The sequence below is a fragment of the Lactuca serriola genome, chromosome 8, assembly GCF_051521515.1.
Source record: "Lactuca serriola cultivar US96UC23 chromosome 8, Lser_US96UC23_V15, whole genome shotgun sequence".
NCBI classification, from domain to species: Eukaryota; Viridiplantae; Streptophyta; class Magnoliopsida; order Asterales; family Asteraceae; genus Lactuca; species Lactuca serriola.
Window position 1 is genome coordinate 114267183 of NC_136415.1, and position 23561 is coordinate 114290743.

General features: G+C 38.6%; 1 pseudogene; it reads right to left on the reverse strand.

The window, feature by feature from the left end:
* Window positions 1-16442: 16442 nt before the first annotated feature.
* On the reverse strand, window positions 16443-19881 carry LOC145067306 (peroxisomal fatty acid beta-oxidation multifunctional protein AIM1-like; annotated as a pseudogene).
* Between the last annotated feature and the right edge of the window lie 3680 nt (window positions 19882-23561).

A 23561-nucleotide genomic window follows, 5' to 3' on the forward strand; every position in this document is an offset into this window, starting at 1 on the left:
CTGAATTTACTTGGGAGCATGAAGATCAGATGAAAGCAAAATACCCCCAACTATTTGACAAGACATTACCCACAAGATCAATTTCGGGACAAAATTGTTCTAATGGGGGGAGAATGTAACACCCGTCAAAATTAGGTCAATAACAATCACATGTGATTATGCTAATCATGTAATGTGATAAATATACTATGTATTTCATGATAAATTCTAATACAAATATGAACTTTCTTTATGATACAACTCAATGTATACATCCATACGATTCCACAAATATATAGAACATCTGAATATGACTTCGCATGAAGAAGTTATGATAAACCGAACAATATAAATCTCTATAATAAGAGGAATTTAAAATAGACTTAAAATTAGCTATTTAAGTCTAAAAGAGAGTTGTATTACTCGTAAATACCTATGCGTGCATATAAAGAATGTCAAAAACGGAGTTCGTATGCAAAAGTTATGGCCTTCGAAGATTCATCTTTCAGAAACCCTAAGCTAACTAAATTCACGACGTAAGCTTTATGACACTCACGACGTGAGGAGTCATTTTGCCACATTTCGGAATCTAGAAAGTGTGATGAGGTTGCGAGGGGATAGGATCCAAACTCACGACGTGAACAAGGTGTTTTTCACGACGTGAGGAGTCACATGGCCACCTTCCGAAGCTAGGGACGTAAATGGCAAGTCTATGGGGTGATCATGCAAGACCCACGACGTGAGCCTTATGACACTCACGATGTAAGAGTACAAAATCCCTACTATAAATAGCAGGTCCGACTTCAGCCATTCTTACACCAAAACTTATTCCCTTTCTCTCCTTTGCTAAGGCCATCTTGCATCCTGAGCCCCGACTATCTCGCACCCTGACCGTTTTGCTTAGATAACATAAAATCACGCTACTAAGGTGAGTTTCACGCCCCACTTTCTAATATTTCGGGGGAAAACGCATGCTAGTTATTATATATATGTTATTATTATGTCTATATGATAGTATATACTTATAATAATCGGGATATGATTGTTCTAAATATAATATTTTTATGTATACAACTAATACCAACTTATTAGTATGTTAATTTACTAATGTATTAGTATGTTAAATTACTAATGTAGATCTTGAATTATACTTAGGATTCTATATATATATATATATATATATATATATATATATATATGTGTGTGTGTGTGTGTGTGTGTGTGTGTTGTGTGCGTTATAGTTCCGATGTTATATTCGGAAGTTCTATATGTTAAGTTATGAAGTATGTTGCTATTGATAGTTTTATGTCAAGATAAAACTAGGAACATTGTATGTTGTTATTGTTAGTTTTATGTCAAGATAAAACTGGCTATGTTATATGTTGTTATTGTTAGTTTTATATCAAGATAAAACTAGAAACATTATATGTTGTTATTATTGGTTTTAGGTCAAGATAAAACCTGGTTTTACTTCAAGATATAGCTGTTATACTGCCTAAATATTATGAAGTTAGGAGTAATGTTTAAAAGCATAGTCTAGTAACTTAGGGTTTTAGACATGAAGATGCTTTTGTTGTTAGAGCTATAGGATGCCGTCAAAGTTTACATGAGTAATTGTATTCATCAACTAAGATTGGGGATCTTAGCGGAAATCCTCTGAACTGTAACCGTTAATCCCGTGTGAGCGTGGAAATCGTGTATAATTAGTATACGGGCTGACCACCCCACTTGTGACTGTTAGCTACAGTCAACCAAAAACAAGTGATGAACTATCCTTTTATTTGTTATTGTTCCAGTGTTGATGAAGCGTACGATGTTGTTTCTCATGTTAAATCATGAGTGTATTTGATCTCATGGTAAATCATGAGTGTATTGTAGTCACTGAGTTGCTCAACCCACCATCATTGTCTCATATTGAGCTCCTTCTGGTCGAATATATGTTGTTGGCTCTTGTGGTCTATAAAGATAGTGCTTTTTGTACGATACAGGTAGTGTTTCCATATCTTTAGAGCAAACACAACTACTCCTAACTCAAGATCATGTGTGGTGTAGTTGACCTCGTGTGTCTTTAGTTGTCTTGAGGCATAGGCGATGACCTTACCTAGTTACCTCGTTGCATCAGAACACAGCTGAGCCATTGATTGGATGCATCGCAATAGACCATAAATTCTTCTATTCCTTCTGGGAGGGATATTATTGGTGCGGTGCATAAGGCTCATTTCAGTGTTTGGAACACTTTCTCTTGTTTCTCTTCCCAGTCAAAGGCCACGCCCTTCTGGGTCAATGTAGTAAGCGGTTTTGTGATCCTAGAGAAGTTCTGAATGAACCTACGATAGTAGCCAGCGAGGCCTAGAAATTGACGAATTTTTGTAGGCGTCTTCGGTGCTGACCAGTTCTCAATGGCTTTGATTTCTGAAGGGTCCACATGAATTCCCTCCTCACTAACAACGTGACCCATGAATTCAACTCTTTGAATCCAAAACTCGCATTTAGAGAACATCGCGTAGAGCTTCTCTGATCGTAATGTTTCCAAGATCTGACGTAGATGATTACTATGCTCTTCCTTACTACGAGAGTAGATAAGTATGTCATCAATGAACATAATGACGAACTGATCCAAGTAAGGACGACATATCCTATTCATTAAATCCATGAATACTACAGGCGCATTGGTCAATCCGAACTGCATCACTACCAAATCGTAGCGTCCATAACGAATTCGGAAGGCTGTCTTCGGAACATCCTCCTCAAGCACTCGTAACTGGTGATACCCGAATCTTAGATCTATCTTCGAAAAGTAGTTCGCCCTTTGATGGTGGTCAAACAAATCGTCTATGTGAGGCAGAGGGTAACGATTCTTAACGGTGAGCTTGTTTAGTTCTCTGTAGTCGATGCACATACGAAACGATCTGTCTTTCTTCTTAACGAACAAGACCAGAGCTCCCCATGGTGAGAAGCTTGGCCTAATAAATCCCTTGTTGAGTGGTTCGTTAAGTTGACCGAACAGTTCCTGCATCTCAGTTGGTGCTAGACGATAGGGCGATTTGGCTACTGGGGTAGCCCCTAGTACTAAGTAAATTCTAAACTCGACTTGACGTTGTGGAGGTAATCCTGGTAGTTTTCTGGAAAAATGTTGGGAAAGTCGCAAACTTCTGGGATGTTCTTTATGTATTTCGTCTCTTGGCTCACATCGACAACATGAGCAAGGAATGCGCGACATTCCTTTCTCAAGTACTTATGGGCTTGAATGCTCGAGATGATACGAAGGTTCGTGCCGGGTTTGTCGCCGTATACAACTAGAATTTTGTTAGACAACAGATTAAGGAGAACATCCTTTTCATAACATATGATGTCGGCACGATGTAGACTCAACGAATCCATACCGATAATGACGTCGAAACTTTTAATTGAGACCGGCATGAGGTCGATTGAGAATGAATGGAACGATGTAGACTCAACCAATCCACACCATCGTCGGGGACTTGGTTGATTGGCCTTGCCAGAGCTTTGTAGAAACGGGCAGTGTGCCCCTTCCTGTTGCAGTTAGAGGACTGCATTTCTCGGCAGGGTCCGTTGTGGTGGAAGTTGCATTTGTTGCACTTTGGCAAACTCCCCGTGTACTGCTTCACCAGTGCAGCAACTACAGGTGCTATCGCAGCATGAACTGCTACGATCTGCTGCTTTTTGGCAGCTTTCTGTGCAACATTCTTCTTCTTGTCATCCCAACATTTCTGCTTGTTATCAACGGCTTTGGAGGGTTTTGAGATGGCTAGGGTTGTTGTTGACGGGGTACGGAATCCATGGTCAATGAGTCATTGTGCCAATCGCTTGGCACTATCGAAGGTAGCGGGGTTTGAAGCTAGTACATTCCCATGGAATGGAGGCACCAGCCCCCAGATATACCTCTCCACCTTCTTTGCTTCAGAAGGGACCTTTCCCGGAAAGAGTGCTACCAGATCGCAGAATCTGGCAATGTAGGTGGCTATGTTAGAGCCCTTCATGGTTAGGCTCCAGAGCTCCTGCTCCAATTTTTGAACTTCGCCCCTCGGGCAGTACTCTTCGATCATGAGCTCCTTTAGAGCTTCCCAGCCGATAGCATTTGCCACTATAAGAGATAGTGACTTGACATGGCTATTCCACCATGTCAGGGCTCGGTCCTCGAAGGTGCAGGCGATAAACTTTACCTTACTCCCTTCCAGACAGGAGCAAATCTCAAAGATCGACTCCGTCTTTTCGAACCATTGCGAGAGGGAAATGATTCCACCAGTCCCATTGAAGGCCCTGGGTTTGCAACTGGTGAAGTCCTTATATGAGCAATATCTAGAGTGCACTGGAGTTTCGACAATAGTAGGAGGCACATAGGTCCCACTCCCGCTACTACTGGTTGAGGTGAATTGTGCTAAAGCTGCCGTAACAGCTGCATTCACAGCAGCTTGAATAAGTGTTGGGTTGTATTGAGGAGGAGGTGGAGGTGGTTGCGTAGGAGTTATCGGAGGATTATGCCTCGTCACTCTTCGAGGAGGCATTGTTCAACTAAAAGTTTACAAAGATGAAAATGAAAGTAAGAAACAATTGAAAATATGATTGAATGTAGATCTAGTACTAGAAAAATGAAAGAAATTGGATATTAATTTCCATGAGATTAGATATCTCTCAATAATACTGGTATTACAGATGTAATAAGTTCAGGAAAAAAATGACCTAGGAGTAGGTCTTACATCAAACCAAGATAGGAAAAATTTGACAGAACTAAAACCAAACAAGACTTAACAAGTTCAAAGTCTTATCATAGATAGGAAATTAAAACTAGAGCTTTTACATATACTTAAGTTATATCCAAAAGAGAAAGTTAAGTAGGCTATATCTACGATGAGAACCACTAGAATGAGTCCTTGATTCTGCCAGACGACGCTCCATATCCCTCAAGCGTCTTTCATACGTTGCCTGCCGAGCTCGAAGCTCCCTAACTTCAGCTTGGGTTGTAGTAAGATCTCTCTGTAGGGCCGCATTCAGGTTCTGAGTTCTTTCATAAGCAGACTCTAGATGGAGAATGCAAATGGTATTGACTCCCGCATCGGCATCAACTTCCATGATTTGGTTGATGGCCGCTCTACCCTGCTCATCATTACGAGCAATCCTGCGGACCAGAATAGGTAGGACTCTGTCCTATGAGCCACCCTCACTCAAATTATAGAAGCTTCGATCTTCGTTATAAGGTAAGGATTGACCCTGTTCGTGGCTCCATCTGTTCAAGTTTGTTGCCCACAGGGGTGTGGGGCCTTGAAATGCTAGACGAGGGTTATATCTTAATATTTTAGCCTATATTATTCTCTCTTAGAACTAAAAAGTACTTATAATGCTTTGAATTATGATTTGCAGCTATTAGTTGTCGATAGAGCGGAAATGAAAAGACTGGAGCGGAAATTGGACTTAGAACCTAAAAGAACAAAAATTGCTGAAAACAGCAATTACGCCCAACATAATATAAGTTACGCCAAGCATAATGCTGAAACACGGACTATGTCCCACATAGTTAATGTTATGCCCAGCGTACTGGGTGTTTATCCGGATGTAATCTGCTCTACAGGTGATGTCCTCCAACTATCATTCTAAAATCCAAGATATGCAGATAGCATATCACTCAATTGCAAGCAGGGCACAAAATTCTAAAGTATCATTATAATTACCGATGTAGAACCTTAACAATAGAATTGTTACAAAAGGGAGAATTCAAATGACATACCTGCGATCTAGTGCGGCTCGATCTTGACTTCCTGCGGAACAATGGCCGCCTGAACCCGAACTCTCTCAACCACCAAAATAGGACAGCAAGACTTGAAATGACCAGGCTGGTGGCAACGAAAACATATCTGATTCTTCTTACAATCCGGATACACATGCCCCCTTTCCCCGCACTTGAAACACCTGAACTTGTGATAAGCGAACCCATGAGTTCCTCCGAACTTACCACCCACCTCAAGGTCTTCTCGATTTCCAACACCCAAGTCAGATGAGTATGACTCTTCACTTCTTCCCAATTGTCCTGAAATAAGTGCTCGCTTCCTTTTACTGCGCTGCCCATCCAAACAAATCTCCTTCTCTCGAGCTACCCCGACTACCTTATTGATCGATTGAGTAGTCGCTAACTGAACCTGAAGCTTAGCTGCTAGGCCAATATTGTCGGGTAGTTCTTCACGTACTGCTCGTGACTCCACTGTAGACAACTGAAAAGCCCTACTTCCCATCGCAGGCGCCTCTACCCGACCCTGAAGGCCGTCGATGATCCTCAAAGTGGCAGGCACAGGTGATATCTTCTGTACTGACGGAAACAAACTCGGACACTAGGCCTTCCTGTGGCCCCACTGACTGCAAAGGAAACATATCATACCTGACCCCTAAGTGGTGGTAACAGTATAATCTCTGCTAAAATGACCGGTTCAGCCGCACCGAAAACAGCCATAATCACCACCACTACCACTCCTACACACACCCTCGTGCGTACTGCCCGACTTTCCGCATCGATTGTGGCTCTGATAATCCCTCGATCTCGAATCTGACCCCTTGGGCCTTTTTCCCGAACCCGTGGTTACCTGAACCTCTTCCGGCTTCCCCTTCTTGATCTGCTCCTGATAATTCTCCCTCTCTCCCGTCCGAGCAATCATGTCCTCCAACGTTTTGCAGCTGGACCTGCTCACAAACTGCCTGATGTCACATCTCAACATTTCATGATATTGAGCTTTCATCATCTCCTCGTCCGTCACATACTGCGGAACCAAGAGAGCCCTCTCCCTGAACTTGGCGGTGATCTCCGCCACTATCTCAGTAGTCTGCTGAAGATCCTGGAACTCTCGTGCCAACTGCTGCACCTCAATAGCTGGTGCAAACTCAGCCCTGAACCTAGCCGAGAAATCGCTCCATGGCATTGGGCCCAACGCGGCATCATCCCCCAAGGCATGAACAACCTCCTCCCACCAATCCCGCGCTCTGCCCTTCAGAAACAGGAGGCGAGTCTGACCTTGTCCCCCTCGGGACACTGGCTCGCCCGGAGAGTGTTGGCAACATCTGCCAACCATCTTCTGCTAGCAATGGGGTCCCTACCCCCATGATAATCTAGTGCTCCACAAACTCTAAACTCTCGAAATGCCAACGTACGCGCTCCCATCAAAGCCATCATCTCTGCGCGAATGGCTCCAAGCCTCTCATCCAAAATCTTTAGTATACCCTCCTTCACCGTGCCAAAGATCACATGAGTCTGGTCTAAGATACTATGCGTGATCTCAGCTGATATAAACTCTCTCATATGCTCCTCGAGCTGCTCGGTCCTTAAACCCGAGCATGATCCCTCTCTGGCGCCTGATCTGCCCACTGGCCTTTCACGCAACGTCACCATGCTGAAAGCATATCACAATAACTATCAAAATACACTTCACTGCTAAGGGATTCCACATACACACTACAAGTTCCTTGGCTTTGTCTTGGCCCCTCTTGAATCGAGTACGGATCCTTTGCTTTCAGTAGTACGGGCCCATACTATCTTCCACATCTATCCGTACTTTCTTCAAGAACTGCCTTGACTCTACCAAGTCCCTTCTACTGCTACTGATATCTGTTACTCTCATCCTAGGCTTGCCCTAGGGAAAATCTCTGACTCCACCCAAACAAATCCTCAGCTGCTGAAGGCCTCCTTGTAATGCCAATTAGCCATCACCTTAATACCATCACATGTGACGAGGCTCGGATAATCCTTCGAGTAAAAGACTCGTCCCTAAAAAGGTTAGACTCAGACGAGACTTGCGCAATAGGGCTAAATCCAGCACTCTGAGATTATTCAACCCTGATCACATGTGACGTGACGTATTCACCTGATGGCTAACTCCCATCACTCAGAGTCCTACAAAGCACAAAGCAAGGAGCATTCGGACACAGGAACTACTCAAGCAATTATATTCTTATAATGAGAAACTGTACTAGCATACAATGCTAAGTTCATACTATTAGGCATAACCTAAACGGGCTATCCTACTACTTTCTACTCAATACTATCAGGCATAACCTAAACGGGCTATCCTACTACTTTCTACTCAATACTATCATGCAATTCTCATAAAGCTGAAACACATATAACAGGCACATAAGGCATCCTCCTAGATCCTTAGTCCTATTCTAGCATGTTGTTCTACTGAAACTGAAACTGATAATCATAACATAAACTTGTGTGGGTAATTTAGGAGTACTTACTTGAGCTCGGCTGATTTCATGCACCACACCCTTTTTCTCTTTTCAAAATTCTTTTCGCTTTTTCTAAAAATATTTCTTTATAATTTTTCTAAAATTTTTTTCTTTTCTCAAAATCCTTTTGTAAACATGGTTTCTCTCTTGAAAACTTTATACCACTTCCTTAGTTTGAGTTCAGACACACCCAAATGTGTGCCCGAATCCCTCAAACCAAGGATCTGATACTAACTTAAAACATCCCAAAAACACAGTCCGAAAATTTTGTTTAATTTAATAATAAAAACCATAGTCAATAAACCTCATATAAAAATCATAAGCAATGTATCTCGAAATATTATAAAAACCGTCAAGTATATCAGAGTATAAACATCCCAGGCTGAGCAAATGGTGTGTGAACTGCAATCTTCCTAAGCTCCTCTTTTGAAAACTGAGTACCTAATAGCAAAACTAAAATTGTAAGCACAAAGCTTAGTGAGCTCCCCCAAACTACCATATACCATACAATAACATATAGAGCACATATTGGGCCTTTCCCACTGCATCGGACCGAAGTCCGGACTAACTGGGGCCTTGCCCCCTGCATCGGACCGAAGTTCGAACTAACTAGGGCCTTGCCCCCTGCATCGGACCGAAGTCCGGACTAACTGAACATAACATAACATGATCATAACATATAACATAAGCACATATACTGCATACTGCATCGGACCAAGGTCCCCACTAACTAACACACAAACATGCCTGAATCACAAAGACATCAAACATACTGAACTACTGCATCGGACCAAAGTCCGGAACTACTACTATCTAAACGGGCCGACATTGTGGCCGTAGACCCGTTCCTACTGGAAGGAAACTCACCTGAACTGCTGAACTCGACAGATAACCCTCTGGCTGCTAACTGACAACTCTCCGAAAGGCTTCTCCTCTAGCTCCTTGAGGTACCAATACCAATAATAACACTTAGCCTAAACTGTCCTCCCGAGGTCAACTAAGTCAGCTCTGGTCAAAGTCAACCTTCCATTTGAATCGACTCGTCGAGTTGTTCTACCAACTCGCCGAGTCCATGCTCCTCAGACCCCAAACAATCCCCGACTCCATTCGTCGAGTCTATCGAGAACTCAACGAGTTCTCCTTCATCTAACACTTCGGGAATATCTTCAACTGACTCGCCGAGTCCATCTTCATCAGATAAGGAGATTGCCTGGGACTCGCTGAGTCCCTCCTTGAACTCCTCGAGTACCATGATCTTCATGTCCAACACGGACACAGACTGGCTGAGTCCTTTTCTAACTCCACTCACTGATCCGACTCATAACAGAAGGGTTTGGGTTTGCGACCCGACTCGCTGAGTCCATGAACTGACTCGCCGAGTCCTCCTAGTGACAACTCTAATCTGTCAATTTCAGCCTATACCACACTTCCAACTCATAGATCTGGACTCCTTATGCTAGTATTACACGTAAAGTTACTAACTTTACGTGCATGCAAGCGGTTATGAGGCTATAACACCAAATCCAAGCTAATAAGAAGTTCAAGGTCAAGACATGGAGCCTTAGCTAGATAAAGCCAACAACTCTGAGCTTCTAGAGCTCAAAAGTTTCAAGATCTAATGTCCAATCCATCCTCCAAGGCTTATCACTCGGATTCCACTTGGAAATGGTCCAAATGTAACAAAAGATAATCTAGAAAAGGGATCTATACTCCTTTCCTTGCTCCCTTTCTTCCACAATCTTCAAGATGCACACCAAGAGCCTTAATCTTCTCACACAAGCTCAAGAATGAAGTTGGGTGGCTAGGGTTTCGTCTCTCGACAATGGAGGCTATAAATGAAAACCTATAAATGAGAATGAGATGCTTAAATAGGGTGCCAAGTCCCGAAATTAGGGTTTCTCAACCCAGACCAGACTCGCCGAGTCAGTCTCCCCGACTCACCGAGTCGGTCACTTAATCCACGACAGGGGTCACGCTCCGACTCGACGAGTTCCTCCTTGGACTCGACGAGTTGACTCGTTTGACTAAGGGCATTTCTTTCCTTTCTTGGTCTTTTGGATTCTGGGTGTTACATTGTTAACTTCGGGTTTGGAGTAAGAATCCTCCGAGAAGTTCTCTGCGAAGTCGTAATCCAAAGGGATTGGATGATTCTCTTATGGCTCTGCATCGAGCCATCCTCCGTTACCTTGGTTGGGAAAGTACGGGTCGCCGGGGGATGGAAGCCAACCATGTTATCTATGCGAGAATAGGGATAAAAGAAATAAATAATAGACATACTAATTAAGATAATTATAGGATGATCTTTATCAGCTACTTCAATATATGCATAGTGCATACCAGTTACATGTACTTAAAACAGGATAGACCTTCGAATAAGTGACCCTAACTCCAAATCCACAACCAAACAAGGAACAGGAAATAAAGAAAAGATCATAGATTCTAAGTCTATGACATCCTAGTCATATATAACCTTAGCGTCTCCACCAAGCAGCTATTGACCTACTAATAAAGACCATTAGTTCTCAGATAAGTAATTATAGTAACACAAAATACTCCTATAGCATTTTAAGTTTATGTTCTGTTCTAATGTTTTCATTGTAGAAGAGTTGGTAAGTTTTTAGACTTGTTGCAATACCACAACCATTCCTAGGCACATGCTAATCACTCCTCGGAGAGATATAGTTGATCAGGCTATATTACTCCCAGATCTGATTATGTGTTCCCAAGCCTGATTGTGTTGTTCAACAATTGTAATACTTTTGTTCTGTCGTAGTGACACTGGTTTTAGTATGAATGCAGGTATGTATACTTAGTTAAATAATTTATTATTCAAAAGTATAAACTCTTAGTCAGAGTATTTTAATCCCATTATGTTTACAGTTTGTATATCTTTTATGGGTTGATATACTCGATTCACTATAAACAAAGCTCTGATACCAATCTGTCACACCCCAAAACCTGAACAGCGGAAACGTTCCGGGGCGCAGGACGTCATGTACAATATCACAACAATGCATAATAGTAAAACAAGCAACAACATGATCCATTGCATTAATGATATAATTTAATACAAGTGTGTTCTGTATAGTTTATAAGACACCAAAAATATGAATCAAAATAAGAGATAAGTCTTGAACGTGCTCCATCTTCTCAAAACCTGACATCGATACCTGTCTACTGATGACCTGAGAATAAAAGCTATTTTGAAATCATGGATCAGCATTAAAGCTGGTGAGTTCATAAGTATTTTAGTGTCGTTACTTGTATGAAAGTGTTTGTAAATGTTTAATGTAAATTTTTGTAAGAGTTTGTAGTAAATGTTTGTATCTCCTATAAAATCCTATATTTTCTACTAAAAGTAACCTTCTACCAAGGCCCAAATGTTCTGTGTGTTGTATTGTTTGTAAAAGTGTATCTTTCCCAAGTATGACTATCATTACCAAAATATAGTTTACATTACCGTTTATGTGAGAAGATCACAATGTGAATGCAATGGGAAAATAATGATGTACAGTAGTATTGTATGTAAGTAACTACCAATGTACTAACTACCTTAAACCAGTTTGTTAATTAAGGTAAAATGTGATATGATTGTAACCATACTTGATAGACTAGTATAACACGACGCTCTAAGGCATCGAAATGGTATGACGTTAGTCACCCGTAGACCTGCAAGTTCCACTGTAGCTAGCAGCAAGGTGTAGGATAGTCAATCCCGTATACATCTATACACCAACTCACGCTCTCCTTCCAGGAGACTCTGGTTGCAAAACGTGACACAACAGTAGATTTCCATGCCATGAAGTAGTGGCTCACATTAATGTTATAGTGTTCCAGTGTTTATATGGTATGTTCTAGTGTATTGTATGTTCTCTCTATCTAGTATGTAGTATGTTCTCTAGTGTATAATGTGTAGTATGTATTGTTTCTCGTTATAGTATGCTCTATCTATTTCTCTTTATAGTGAGTACTGTTTCTCGTTATAGTATGTACCGACTCATGTATGAACTGACTCTTTGTATGTTTCGTTGTTCTAGTAATAGTATTAGTAACTTCCTAAGCTATACCTATTATAGTTTACTAGTAATGTTGTATGTATGAATGAATATGTTTGTACACCTATGCTACCCAAAGATATTGAACTAAATGTAGAACTTTAATATCCATATACATACACATAATATATAACTAAGATTTAAATGACCGTCAAACAAACAACCGAATACCCTAAGTCCACAACCAAACAAGGAACAGGAAATAAGGCGAGTTATCAGTCCTAAGTCCTTTCAATCCTACTTATATAACTATATCTATATAGACATGATTTGTTAACGTATAAGTTTAAAAGAGTTGAAATAAAGTATTTAATATGCAAAAGAGTTTATAAAACGATTTAAAGTAGTTTGTTTGATATCACAGTTTTGAAATATAAGAAAGCCATTTGCTTGATAGTTATTAATCACATGTGATTGATATAATAACTATAATGTTTCTACTTGTATTCCCCCCCCCCCCCATAAAAGCATTTAAAATCATTTAAAAGGTAAGTTAAAAGGGTATGAAGTCACTTGTAGTGAGTGGTTTGGACGAACGAGTGGTATAGGATGCTAAGTGTCAAGTGAAGACTTGAGCACACACACGGATCCTATTTAGAATATAATGACACATATATGCATATAATTAGTATTTATACAACTAATCATGTAAGGAGCACACCCTAGGACTTAGGAAACACTTAGAGTGAAGTGTTAGAGGTACAAAGGGTTGCATCTAAGGGGTGTATGGCCACACAATGGTGTTTACGGCCAAGGAGTTCATGGCCTTAGGAGTTTACGGTCATAGAGTTTATGGCCTCATGAGTTTACGGCCGTAAACTCATGATGATTTGTCCCAAATGGTGTTTTAAGGTCCTAAAAACCACAAGGAAGTGTTCTAGACTCAAGACCAAGCCTTAGGAAGGAGTTATGGTCCATGTGCACCTCTAACTAGGGTTTATGGCCAAGGGAGATGCTCTTGGCCGTAAACACCTCTTGTTCTTGGGAAATGGATGATTTCAAGGTGTTTAACATGTGTTTCAACTAGATATCGAGTATACGGAAGTAATACTTACGATATAGAAGCTAAAAAGGTTGATTTTGGACCAAAACACTAGTGTGTGTTCTTGGTGTTCTTGAAGATCTAACCCAAAAGATGATGTTAATGGATGGAATCGATGAGTTATGCTAGTTAAGAAGATGCAGTAACTAGACAAGGGATAAAACACTTACATCTTTGAAGAAAAATGAAGATACTTGATGATAGTTGAGAGCAAAACCCGATTTCTTGGCTTGGAAATGGTAAAAGTGTTGTAAAAATGGCCAGGTATCATATGTATAGCCAAGAGTTTACGGCCACCATGAGTTTATGGTCGTAAACTCATGTACCCTAGCCGTAAACTCCTTGTAAAGGGGTTTATGGCTTGTTTGATGGTTTTGAACTTCAGTTGACACATCCAAACACTTAACCCTTTGATGTACTAGGCTTACAATGATCAAACAGACTCTAAACGTTTCTAAAAGTTACCAGAAACAAGTCCAACTTTGATTGATTTGACTAATGTACATGATAGAAATTTTGGGTTGTCACAGGTGTTTGGACCATCTTAATGGATAAAGTTGGAAACTTTATCTATTATGGAGTTATTATGAACCATAAAAATGTGATCTTGATCCTTATTTTCCTTCCATGCATGATTTTGTGGTCTTTTGATGAAGTTGGAGATTTAGGGATTTGGGTTGGACACCATGAAGCAATGCAAAGTCATAAAGTCGGGAACTTTATGGCTTCGTATGTCCCATAAGAATGAGATATAGAAGTTATACATGTTGTCTTATGGCATTAAGAGGTTTGGAGATGAAATTGGGCTTTAGTGTTGTACGTTGGGCATAGGCACCTGAATGGATTTTGGGCCATTTTTGGTCCTTGATTCATTTTGGGTTTGGGCCTTGCTTTGTTGGGCCAAGATATGAAGGGTAAAATAGTCTTTTACCTATTGTTATGAAGTTATAGAAATTGGACCTTGAATTATGGGAAATTGTCCTAATAATTAATTAAGGATAAATTAGATGTGTTTAGTGTGAGGAACCCGGTAGCATGAACATGTGTGTGTTTCGGTTATCTCAGATTAAGATGAGTCTCCTCGTTGTACCTATGAGTTGAAGGCACCGATGCTGGCCCACTAGGATATGTTGTTTAGGATGCTAGTTGAAATTTTGACTCTTGAATATTTATGATGGGATGGGCCCAAGGGCATGCATGTAGGGCTCTACCCGTTATAGGATGGTTAAGCCCATTATATGATATGCTAGACCCATTTGTATGTTGGGCTAGACCCATTGAGTAGGACGTGTTAGGCCCATTATTTTGAGTTGGGCCCATTGTGTGGGCTTGGTCCAAAGGATATGTATGATGTGTTCTATTTTGGGTAACTTACTAAGCTTTGTGCTTACTGTTTCATAATTATGGTTTCAGGTAATTCTGATTCAAAAGGGAAGGGCACAACGTGACTACACAACATCCCCCAAAGTTTATTCTGCATTGATGATTTTTATTATGATGTTTAAATAATATTTTCATCTTGAATGGTTTTGAGAACAAATTCTTATATGTATTATTGTTTTAAAAATAAAAATTTAACTCTGAATTTTTGGGATGTTACAAGTTGGTATCAAAGCCTTGGTTTGAGGGATTCAGGCATATTCTCGGGTGTGACTGAACTCAAGTTGAGGAATTGGTAATCTATTGAAAGAAAATAAGTTCTAAAAAGATTTTTATAAAGAAAATGAAGGTGTGATTCATGCATTCACCCGAGCTCAAGTAAGTGACTCCCTGACTACCCATACATGTTGATATGTTATATAATATGAAAGCTTACATGCTAGGATGAGGCTACGGATAGATCAGACTGATATGTTATGCCGTGTAGCCTAGGAGGATTGGATGATATGCTAGATTTGGAATCTATATTGGTAGAAGTGATCTCAAGGTGGATGCATTAAAAATTGTATATGATTAGGATCATATTTCCTATATTGTGTATAATTTGAATGCATAAGGCAATCGATAGTGACAATAGAAGTTCCTAGGATGGAAGTAGCAAGTGAGCTTGGGAGGTGATTTTTTTGTTTTGTGACTTGCAGTGTTACTACACAAATTTTGCTTGCTTAGTGCTTTGTGGGACCCCTAGTGATGTGAGCTAACTATTACGTGAATACATTAACTTACATGTTGAAAAGGTTAAATAATCTCAGAGTAATGGATTTGACCCTATTGTGTAGGTCTTGTATGAGTCTAATATAGGGTTGAGTCTTTTACTCGAAGGATTATTTAAGCTTTGTTTCATGTGATTATATTCATGAAGTAGTTAGCTAACATTTGTGGGAGTTCTTTAGCAGCTAATAGTAGAGTGAGGTCGGGAACCTAGGAGAGCCTAGGAAGTTCAATAGTGAGTTTGGATGCGCTGTTTAGCAGGTACTTGAAGTAATAGTTTGAGAAGGTGACTTACAGGATTCATGATGATTCATGAAGAGAATATGGATAGGTGTGGAATGTACACTACTAGAAAAACAACCTTTTACAACGCACAATGCATGTCGTAAAACGCTCAGACGACGCGCAAATGTGTGTCAAGGAAGACCCTGTCATAACGAGAGATAACGCTCTTTTGCGCGTCGACTATAGACGACACGCATTTATGACATGCATTTACAACGCGCAATGCGTATCAAGGAAGCCCCTGTCATAAAGGAAGACGACACGTATTTGCGTGTCATAACTTTACGACACACGTTTTTGACACGCATTGCGTATTATTAAATCCCCTGTCATAAATGAAGATGACACACATTTGTGTGTCATAAACTTCAACAACCATTTACAATATGCATTTACGACGTGCCTTTACGATAATCATTTACGCATACAAAAATATTGAAACAAATATATACCAAAATAATCAATTTGATCCAATAACATCATGTCAAACAAGTTATCAAAAATCGAAATAAATTGATATTAATCTGATAGTACATTGTTATGAAGGGGTTTTCCCTAACTATATAAATTGATACTACATCCCTAACTATATAGCCGGATCCTTCATGTCATTGGTTTGCCAGCTGGTGTACCACGTAAAAATGTTGAACTTGGTGTCATGGGCGGCTGATCACCGAGCGTGGCTGGAAAGTAATTTCTCCCTACATTGTCTTTTATGTTCTAACTATCTCCAGTAGTGGCATCACGTGAGCTGGACTGTAATCATTTAATAAGAAAAAAATTAATAAAAAGTTAATATGAGTTCAAAATTGCCTATAAGATGGAGATATATGGATTTTGTCGTGTAACCTGAAGAAATGTGCCCCAATAACTTGATCTTGAAATTTTATTTTTTCTCCAATTAAATTGAGTTCAATGGTGGATGTGTTGATTGCTAAAATGCAATAAGGGGGACAAATGTTTTCAATATCACTAAAGATCTTTTGCGTTAAAGGAATGTTCTCAATTACAGCCTGTATTCACAAATAGAGTTGCCAAATGATGTCTTTTATAAAGTTTACATTTTATGTGTTTTTAAAGATCATACCTCTATAACCATATCAACATCTTTAAATTGTGAGTAATTCAAAACCGCATTAACCAATGACAACGCCTTTTCACCTTGACCCTGTGGTAGCTTCTTCCTTGCAACCCATCCTTTAACATTTGCTGAAAAAGTCATCAAATATATAACCAATAAGTCACATAATAAAATGGCTACAAAATATAAGAGATAACTAACTACCTTTTGTTGTTTTTATTCCCTTTTGAAGATACTTAGAGTTTACTTCCTTGAGAACAACTTTTATTTTACCAAGGATAAGGGAAATTGCTATTCCATACCCCCATTAAACCTCCACCAATCACAACAACTTTATTCACACTTCTTTGCTTTAGACCAACATCAGTAACTTTAGGTACCTGTAAATGTAAAATCAAAGAAAACCAAGTTTAGATTTGTAGAAATTTTGATATTTCAGAAAAAAAAAATAAGAGAAAAAGGTTTAAATTACCTTTGAGATTGCACATTGTGCAAATAATATATGAACAAGACCTTTCGATGTATCTGAAACAACAAGCTCATTTAACACCTTCACCTCTTGAGGAACAAAATGTTTGCATTATTAGAAGTATTTGATAAACAAGTTACTTACAAAAATGGTCCATGTGATTTCTGATTTAACCATGTTTGGTCCAAAAATGAAATCTTTCTTCATTTTGGTCCTTATTTCAAAGGTTCCAAGGACCAAAACCTTGAAAAAAGAATCAACATTGAAAAGGGTTTCACATTTTGACTATACTAGGTAATTTTTTAATCGGATAGTACAAGGACCATTTTGTAATTTACTCTAGATAAAATCAGGGTATATAAGTAACAACTAGTATCAAATCACTTATCACTTTCAAAATACAAATCCAAACACATATTGTCTAGCACATGAAGACAAGCTTTAATAATCTCACGTGCTTCTGAAAGGGACCCAATTTTGTCTGTGCGATGAAAAGAGCGGGCCCATGGTTTACGGGCCTCAACAATGTCTAATGCCCATTTGTTAGCCACTTTCAACAATTCTTGAGGAGGGACAATAGCGTCAATTAGACCTAACTTTTCCCATTCCTCATAGAGTATTGGTTTAGATGTCTACAAATAAGATTCATAAATTAATATCATCAATTTGTTTAAATATTCATAATCAGTAAATACTAAATAGTATTCAAGGATAGGGGAGAGAGGAGAGATGTGCTCACCAACATCATATCAATTGCCTTTGATAATCCCAAAAGCCTAGGAAGTCTTTGGGTACCTTGAAAACCATATTTTCCATTTTTTAGTGAAATCCCATTTGGATAATCATATTAACTAAGGTGTTGTGTTGTTATTTACCATCATTTCTAAACAGAAAGGCTAAAATGGTCAATTAATCATGTTCGGATAACTGATTTAGTCTAAAAAAGAATATGTCTTTGCATATACAATGTTTTATCCATAAAAGAGTTAATAGGGGAAAAAAGAAACATGTATTTCTTTTTGACTTGATGCAAAAAAGAATGACTTAACAAAGAAAGTTAGAAAAAGAAGGCTTTTCATGTCAAGTTTCAACCTTTTTACAACTTTGCCCTCATCCCCTCATTTATTTTTTTTCCTTTTTCTTTTTCCTCAAATGTGTTTTGACTTTCTCATATATTTTTAAACATGATTCATTCAGACATACCTCCAAAGCCTGACATAACTCCAAGAGAGAGTTCAGGTAAGCCAAGTTGAGCTCTTGGAGCTGCAACACACGCATGGCATCCCTACGTTAATCAAATACATTAAAACACATCTACAATAACTATTTTCTAAAATAATTTGACTCATAAAAACTACAAACCATTGCAAGTTCTAAGCCACCCCCGAGTGCAAGTCCTTTTACAGTAGCAACTATGGGTTTCTTGGCATCTAGGTGTACCCAAAAAAGAAAAAAAAAGAAATTGTGTCAAGAAATGTAGACATAAATATAAAAACTATAAGATAAATTGAAAGTAAAACCTTCAATTGTGTTGGTCATATGGGCAACAGATACATCAGGTAGTTGAGAAATGTCTCTTGCAATGACAATGGTTAAAGTTTCAACATGGATTTGAGGAACAGAATAGATTAGTAGCTTCTTGCATATATGATGGATAATAAAGTCATACCAGTCTTGTGAACTTTCTGTAAAACATTGATGCAAATCAACCTAAAAATCTTCCATTCTTGCCTTCATAAAGTAAGAGAAATGAAATCAAGTCATGGAAAAGCTTGACTACAAATTTAGTAAATATATGCTCCTTGTAAATGCCTTCATAAAGTAAGAGAGATGAAATTAAGTCAAGGAGTTGTACGAGTTTGACTATAAATTTAGTAAATATATGCTCCTTGTAAACCAGAAGTAATGCATAGAAAACATTATTCTGCAAGAACTACAAGCGCAAAGATTCCAGTGAAGAATTAGTAACAAAAATTACGTCGATAGATATACCATGATCGTGTATTAAGATATTATTTAATCATGTTGTTATTCGGTATTAAACCCTAAGGCCTAATCCTTTGTGTTCTACAAAAGAGACTTAATCGAAAAAGAGTCCAAATCAATGTATAGGGAAGTTGGATCTAAGAAATTATTGGTGACTTTATTCGTTGGGCTTTACCGAATAGACCCCCCACAAAATAAAGCTCTTGTTCCCTCTCCTCAAAAAAGTCCAATTCAATCTCCCCATCAATTTCCACTGCAATATTCTCCGCAACTATCTCCCCCAAACTCCGACGACTCACCCGCAACCAAGCAAAAGAAAATTGACTCGAAATCAGCTAAGTTCGCAGAGATGATGTGGAAGGATCATGTCTTTGGTATCACATTTGATGAACCCCTCATCAATTCCTAGATCAATCCTACCCAAAGATTACTTGATGATGACTACAGACCTTATCTCACCTATGCAGAACCCCCATCTGACGGTTATTGGGACATTCCCATCTCTCCCAACGCAAAATTCTTCACCGTCTTCAAATTGTTTGACCGCAACCTCCCCGATGATCAAAGGTTGCCACTGGAGTTTGAAAGACTTAACAGATTCCATGCCAAGCATGGATCTGTAATTGAAAACATTTGGTCAAGCAACAGACCCACCGTAGTTAGGAACTACAAGCCCAGAAAGTTTATGAAAGAAGAATTCATCCAATATACTCTCACAAGAAGAAACTCAGACTATATCCGAACCCAAACTAATTTCCCTTGCATGAACCCTGAGGTAATCTTTCTGATTGCTAAGGTTCTTTAGAACAAGTGTGAGAAGAATCCAAATATGAAGATTGCGTATGAGGGCTACTATATCCGAACCCAAGCTAATTTCCCTTGCATGAACCCTGAGGTAATCTTTCTGATTGCTAAGGTTCTTTAGAACAAGTGTGAGAAGCATCCAAATATGAAGATTGCGTATGAGGGCTTGTACGTTTCTAAAAGAAACTGTTTGTTATTTTGCAAAGATTGACATGGACATCCGCCTAGTACTTGCTAAGAAGTTCAACCTCCCTCCTCTTAAACCAACTCTGGTGCTGACCGAAGGTTTTCAAGAGAGATCCGTTGGAGCAACTAACTTCCCAGATCTTGGAGTCATTTTCAAACGCAAGAATAATGATACAAAATACTTCATTCCGATGATTGCCATGAACCGCTTGACCCGGAAGGAACTAGAGGTCACTCAAACTGCAGTTAACAAGTCAAAACACATAACTGCTGAAGTAAAGTTTGAAATCTCTAGAAGAATTATTTGGCTCAGAGAAGTCAGGAAGTTCTGGTGGATTCTCATCAAATTCCTGAAGCTTGACAAATGAAAGGAAAGTTGAAGAGGTCACTTAGGGGGAAATTGTTGAAGCATAAAACTGACCCTCTTAAACTTGAACAGATCTGAAGCCATCACCAGATCCGCAGTCAATATCTCAACCGCAATCAAGAAAGGAATCCGCAGTCGACGTCATCCATCCTTAATCTTAGTTATAATTTTAACTGTTATCTTATGTCTTTACATTTCTTTACCCAGTGTGCCTTGCATGGCCAAAGACAGATTTAACTTTGTAATCTTCGAGACTCTATAAATAGAGCTCTCATTTTATGAATGAAATACATCTATCACAACTCATCTCTTGAATCTTATTTCTTACTCTTTCTGTCATCTCTCTCTTACTCTCTATGTTCTTCAGAACCCAAACAACTACATTAAGAACATAATTTCTCATCCGGAGCAAGTAAGTCTTGACTTAATCACTCTAAGTCTGATCTCATTTACTAACTTGGTTTGATTGCAATCCTTTTTAAGAATCAGCTTAAGTGTATACTTGATATAATACTTGTTGTCATTTATATTTCCTTATATTTTTGCACCTAATTATCTAACTATCTAACTATCTAACTTATTATTATTGTTGAACTTTATGATCCTTTGAGTTAAACTTTAATTCAGCCATATAAACTTGTACTAACGTTTCTTCAAGTGTGTTTCTCAAGTTTTTCTCTCAATATAAAGTCGTTAACTTTGAGATTTTGCATGGCTCAATGGGTCCCAAATCCAATTTCTAACTTCACAACTCCACCAAAGATGCTAAAACACATGCATGAGTTGATATCAACTATCAAGATCATTTTTGTGCATTTGGGACACCTAAAATGTCCAGATCTATTGTCCAAACTCTTGGGGCAAGCTCAACCTCATAAAGACAAACCAAAGGGAGCAAAATGTGCCATAAACCACCCCAAACAAGATCTAACCAAAGAGATGCAAACATGATAGCTTTTTATGTTCAATGGATTGCAAAAGATGAGAAACTTTTGGATCTACGATCCCCACTCCAAGTGATGATCCTTCGAAAACCTTCAATCTCTTTAAAATACAAAAAATAATCCAAGATTACTCATAAAATCTTAATAACTCCAAGATGGTGGCTAGGGGTTGAATATTACGATTTAGGAGGCTTGGAGGCCGATTAAGGGGGCATGGCTCAAAAATAACTGAGGCTTAAATAGGGTCAGGACCCTAAAAACTAGGGTTTCCATCTGAAGGGAGTACCCCCTGTGTACCCCTTACTTGGTGAGTATGCCCCGCTTACTCGACGAAGCTCCCAAACACTTAAACTTCAATCGGCCATAACTCCTTCGACCTAAGTCTGTTTTCAACGAACTATATATCCACGAAAAGGTGACGAGAATCCCTACACTTCTATCAACTTACCCTCTCCTTAAAATTTCCTGAACAAAAACCCAAAATTCATAAAGGCCTGAACTGCGAAATTACGATTATACCCTTGGACTCCGAAACAAAATTGAACTCTCGGATCACCTAGTATAATGACCATATCCAACAAGGACTAATTCTCTTCTTCCCCAAGTCCCTAAGCCTTATGATAACCGATAATCGGGCCACGACCCTAAATAATGAAATGATTCGAAACCAATTGTTATAAATCCATTAACCACAATCGATCAAACGAAAAATTACGTTTCGATCTTGCAGATTAACTGAATCAGAGAGATCGGTTCAATAAGATGGAAACGAGAAAAATATTATTCTATCGATGTGTAGATTCCCGCTCTGATACCAATTGGAAGGATGAAATGATTTATGTTTTAATCAATCAATAGAAATAAGAGTAAGAGTAAGTAAAGAACACAGATATCTAAATAAGATCTAGTTTTCAGCTTAATTTATCCGGAGAAAAGCACAAAAGTATCGCAATGAGAACGAGAGTTGAATGAATACAAGTGTTTAAAAGTTACGACACTTTATAGGACTCACCCTATTTATAGGTTACTCATGGAAATAAAAAATACTAGGACTAAGCATTACAATACGAACCACAATTGTACCTAGTAAATACATTAAGATAACGAAGTCTTGATGACCTTCACTATTTACAGACTATTTGACAATTAAAAATCTACTAAAGATTCGTCATCTCACAACATATTTAAGCTCTACATTTTGAAAACACGAACACATCTACGTCTTTTTTCGGGAACTCAAATCAAGGGACTCGATCCTCTTTCAACGCACAAGGACCATGTTTTTGTATGAAGCACTTGAAAACATGAACAAATTGGACCAATGAGAATGTGGATAAGAGTTATGATGACTGCCTTAATTTTATGGTAATTGATTCTTATCAAATATTTCCTTTGAAGTATCGAAATCCAAAACACATATTAGGAATGAATCGAGATGACATTAACATTCTAGACATCATAATGACAACAAAATATAGAGGATAGAGTATGCCAAAGTGAAGTTAATTATTGATGTTGATTGTGTGCAGACTACCCTAAATAACAAGGAGCATTCGTATAATTTCCTCTAAAATAAATGGTGTAACATGTTTAGTAATAGAGTAAAGAAAAAAGTAGTAGTTTTTTCATATTTTTTTAACGATAATAACACAGTAGACTAGCTAAAATGAAAATTTTAAACATGTCTAATGACTAATAATAACTTAAACGAATTATAGTTACTAAAATAAACATCCAAAAAAAAATCAATGACTAATTATAGCCTTGAGGAAGTTCCATGTAGTAAAACAACTATCACTAATATAATGAGTAAAATAAAATAATAATAAAAAAAGACAAGTTTAATGACCAATAATAGCTTAAACCAAATATAATAATTAGATCAAAATTCATAAATGAGACACTTTAAAAAAATTGATAAAAAATCTAAAAAACAAAATATACAAATCATAAAATCGAGCATACATCTATGTCCGGGAGAAA